Source organism: Coturnix japonica, chromosome 2 (genome assembly GCF_001577835.2).
Source record: "Coturnix japonica isolate 7356 chromosome 2, Coturnix japonica 2.1, whole genome shotgun sequence".
In the NCBI taxonomy this organism is placed as follows: domain Eukaryota; kingdom Metazoa; phylum Chordata; class Aves; order Galliformes; family Phasianidae; genus Coturnix; species Coturnix japonica.
Genome location: NC_029517.1, coordinates 74741980 through 74746531, shown reverse-complemented (window position 1 = coordinate 74746531; position 4552 = coordinate 74741980). Strand labels below are relative to the sequence as shown.

Here is a 4552-nt window from a genome sequence, read left to right as displayed (position 1 = left end):
ATGGGGGGGTTTTGGGGGGTAATGGGGTTATGGGGGGCTATGGGGTTATGGGGGGTTATGGGGTGACCCCCATAGCTGACCCCATAAGTGACCCACATCTCCCTGTAAGTGGCTCCATAGCTGACCCCATAACCCCATAGACCACCCCATAACCCCATAGACCACCCCATAACCCCATAGACCACCCCATACCTGACCTCATATCTGACCCCACAAGTGACCCCTATCTCCCCATACCTGACCTCATATCTGGCCCCATAGCTGACCCTATCTCCCCATATCTGACCCCATATCTGACCCCATATCTGGCCCCATATCTGACCCCATAACCCCATACCTGACCCCATAACCCCATAAGTGACCCCATAAGTGACCCAAAGTGACAGCTATCTCCCCATAGCCCCATCACTTACCCCATAAGTGACCTCATTATTGACCCCATAAGTGACTCATATTTCCCCATACCTGACCCACATCTCCCCATACCTGGCCCCATATGTGACCCATAGCTGACCCCCATCTCCCAATAGCCCCATAACTGACCCCATAAGTGACCCCATCCCCATAAGTGACCCCATAAGTGACCCCATAAGGGATCTCTATCTCCCTATAGCCCCATAACTGACCCCATAACCCCATACCTGACCCCATAAGTGACCGCATAGCTGGCCCCATAAGTGACCCCATAAGTGACCCATAGCAGCCCCATAAGTGACCCATAGCAGCCCCATAAGTGCCCCATAGCTGCCCCATAAGTGACCCATATCTCCCCATACCTGACCCCATAACCCCATACCTGACCCCATAACTGACCCCATAACCCCATACCTGACTCCCATCTCCCCATAGCTGCCCCCATACCTGATTAGATAGAAGGTATCCCAGTCCATCCCAGTCCCCCCCATTTCCCCCTCATTCCCCCCCCATTCCCCTCCCAGTCCCCCCATTCTCATTCATTCTCCCCCATTCCCTTCTATCATTGCAAATAGCTTGTTTGTGAGGAGTGTGGCTGAGATGCCCTAGAGCTGACAGCATCTGTTATATCCATGACTGCTATCCTTGCATGGGAAAATATTTATCCTGAAAACCCGTAACGCCCCCATAACCACCCCATAACCACCCCATAACCCCCCCATAACCCCATAACCACCCCATAACTGCCCCATAACCCCCCATAACCCCATAACCCCCCTATAGCCCCCCCATAGCCCCCCATAACCCCCCATAGACCCCATTTAAGGATGACTCCTCTGCTGGCTGGGGGTGGTGCAACTCAGGAGACAGATTCAACAACCTTGAAATCACTGGAACAAGTTGCCCAAGGAGGTTGTGGATGCCCCATCCAAAGATGTATTCAAGGCCAGGCTGGATGTGGCCTGGTCTAGTGGTTGTTGACCCTGCACAAAGCAAGGGTGTTGAAACTGAATGATAATTATGGTCCTTTTCAACCCAGGCCATTCCATGATTCTATGAAATCCACTGAGTGTGACAAGACAGATTCACAGCAAAACTTTCCTTTCCTTTCTGGTGACAGGATGCATCCATTCAATCACTCCTAACTCTCCACCCTGTGCAAGAGGAGAATAAAAATCAAAATCTTACAGATATTTGCTAGTACTTCTCATGGCATTTCTAACTTAGTTTAAGAGGTGCTTGATTTACTACTTTTTTTTTTTCTTTTTTTTTTTTTGTTATACCAAAATAAAATCACTGTTTCTCACTTTGCTGACCTTGCTTGCTACATAGAAAGACAGAGCATTTGAATTTGTGTGCTTTTCTTTTACTGTCAAAGAGTAAATCTCTCACTAGCTCTATGGTGAGCTGGACTGAATCTGTTATCTTACAGAGTTCATCCTATTTTCCTTATATTTCACTATTTTCTGATAGCACTGAGGAAAACAGTACTGATGACTGACTAAATCTTCTTTCTAATATATCTCAAAATCACAAAAATTCCTTACTTGATCAGATACACCTGAGCATGAAGCTTGATTACTGAATAAGAAATGTATTAGGAACAAGCTCTGCCTTCTGAAAGGACTTCTGTGTCATTCAGTCCCAGAAAAAAATCAGTCTGCTTAGTACTGGCTCTAACTCACACTTCTATAATATAATATATTTTGTTAAACATTTTTTTTTTTTTCAAACAAACAAACAAAGATTCACTCTCTGTTCTGACTCTGGTGGCCAAATATTTCCTAAAGAGTAAATACAAAGTACTTTTAAAGAAAGTTTCATATCTGATTACTGTATACTGTCTATGTACTGATAAGAAAAGTACAAAATGAAAGATGCTGGCTCTCAATAAATCATTAATTGTGAATGAAAACAATGGGATTTATTTTATGTTCCTGAAGTGTTTAAATTTATTCCCCTGATAAATGAAAAGGAAAAACTGATCTCATCAGATGTGGAGAAGGCTGAGACACGTAATGAGTTCTTTTGCCTCCATCTTTGCTTCCAGTCAGGCTTCTCATGCCACGTATGACCCTGAACTTCTAAGCAGGGCTCTGAGGTGCAAAATCCTTCCTAGTATTAGAGCTGAGCAAGTCCAAGACCATCTCATGGGATTGAATATCCCCCTCAGCTTGGTTCTTCCCCCTCTATTCAGCTCTTGTAAGGCCCCATATGGAGTAATTCATCCAGGACTGGGCCCCCTAGCACAAGACATGGAAGCATTGGAGCAGAATCAGAGGAGTGCTGTTAACATGATCAGAGGGCTGGAGCACCTCTCCTATGGAGAACTGTTGAGAGAACTGGGCTTATTTTGCTTGGTGAAGATAAGGCTCCAGAGAGACTTAGAAGGGTGGCCTTCCAATACTTGAAGGGAGTGTATAAACAGGAGGGGAAATGTCTGTTTACAAGGGTGGATAGTGATAGAACAATGGTTCTGCCGATCACCCTAATTCTCAGTAGTCGCCACTCTTCCCTCCTCATCTTCTCGGTTGATTATTATTTGTAATAAACTGGTTGGACCAACATTTGAACCGTTGTTTCTTAACCTCACACCAGGTATAATATATATCAAAAGATCCTTGCCTCCCTCCTATAAATTGGAGTGAGACAAACCTGGAGAAGAAAAGGCTGAGGTGAGACTTCATTGTGACCTTCCAATACTTAAAAGGAGCATATAAGCAGGAGATAAATTCACATTTTACATGGATGAACAGTGATAGGAAAACAGGGAACTGTTTTAAATTAAAAGAGGGGAGATTTAGATTAGATGTCTGGGAAATATTTCATTGAGAGAGTGATGAAGCGCTGAAACAGGCTGCCCAAAGAAGTTGTGGAAGCCCTGTACCTGACAGTGCTCAAGGCTTAGGCAGCCTGATCTAGTGTCTGATTTAGTGCTTGGCAACCTTGCCCATGACAGGGGAGTTGGAACTTGGTTACCTTTGAGGTTCTTTCCAATCCCAGACATTCAGTGATTCTCAGATACTCTCTGAGTCTGCCATCTAGTTTTTATGTATTGTCCTTGAAATGAGTCTCATTAACTCCAGCAGCATGGTACTACAGCCTTTATCACAAAAACATTAAGAACAAGGTTGTTTATTGTTGGCAATTAGGTTGAGGGGTTCCAGCAAATCCCTGTTGTTGGAACTATTTCTAATCAAGATTGAAATTAACTGAGTTTTGTATTTTCTGTCTTGTATTAATTTTAAGACAGTCTTCCAGGAGCACTGATTTCTGTTTTACTACAAAAGCTACAACAGATATTATAAAAGTATATTCAAGTATTTGCAATCTTTTTCTTTTCCAGACACTATTCTGAGCTAAAAATTTATTAGTGAGATGGATAGATAGCATATAAACACAGTTTGGTTCACTTTAAATACTATTATCCTACTTCATCTATGTAAAAAAAAAATGCGAATGATCTTTTCTTTGTTAAGTCCTAGCATTGCCGCGTTTTGAAAATGGGAAATGAATGGTTTTAGGTCAGTAATATGCATTCCTCTGGAAACTTTGCCCAAATTGATTCAGGGTAAGAGCTTTTGAAAAATTAATTTGCACCTGTCCTCTAGAAAGCAGTATGGTCTCTATAACTATTTTCTTCAAGATTCTGCTATCATTGAATTCTTCCTGTGCTGGAATGGCAAGAATTTGCTCTGTAATTTTAATAATAGTTGGTTGTGCCTGGTTATGATCATAATGCAGACATCACAACCAAGAGTATCACAATCAGCATTTTTAGCTCTCACTGCCACTGCATGCAATCTTACAATTTGCAAAACTACCTGGATTGTGAGCCGATTATAGAAGTAAGAAGAAATGAGTAAAACAAGTAATTGAACAGAGGTGAAAATTACTGGAAGAGTTCCAGAGCTAACTAAACTGATAAAACAATGAAGAGCTGTGAATATCTGAGTGTCTTAGTGAAGTCTGTGATCAGACCAGTAGCTGAAGGAGAAGCTGGAAAAGAATAATGTGACTTAAAGTTGATGGAGAAGTAGGAACCAGAAATAATGATGGAAAACAGCAAAAGCTGCAGAGCAAAGAGGATAAGACAGTTTATTTGACGCTGGTGAATAGAAATGGTGTGACACTGACA

General features: G+C 42.4%; 1 long non-coding RNA gene across 1 annotated transcript; it reads left to right on the top strand.

The window, feature by feature from the left end:
* The first annotated feature begins 68 nt into the window (after window positions 1–68).
* LOC107309870 lies at window positions 69–1721 on the top strand. The gene is made up of 2 exons (XR_001553370.2): window positions 69–104; window positions 1454–1721. It is a non-coding gene; the product is annotated as an uncharacterized LOC107309870 (long non-coding RNA).
* The last annotated feature ends 2831 nt before the right edge of the window (window positions 1722–4552 follow it).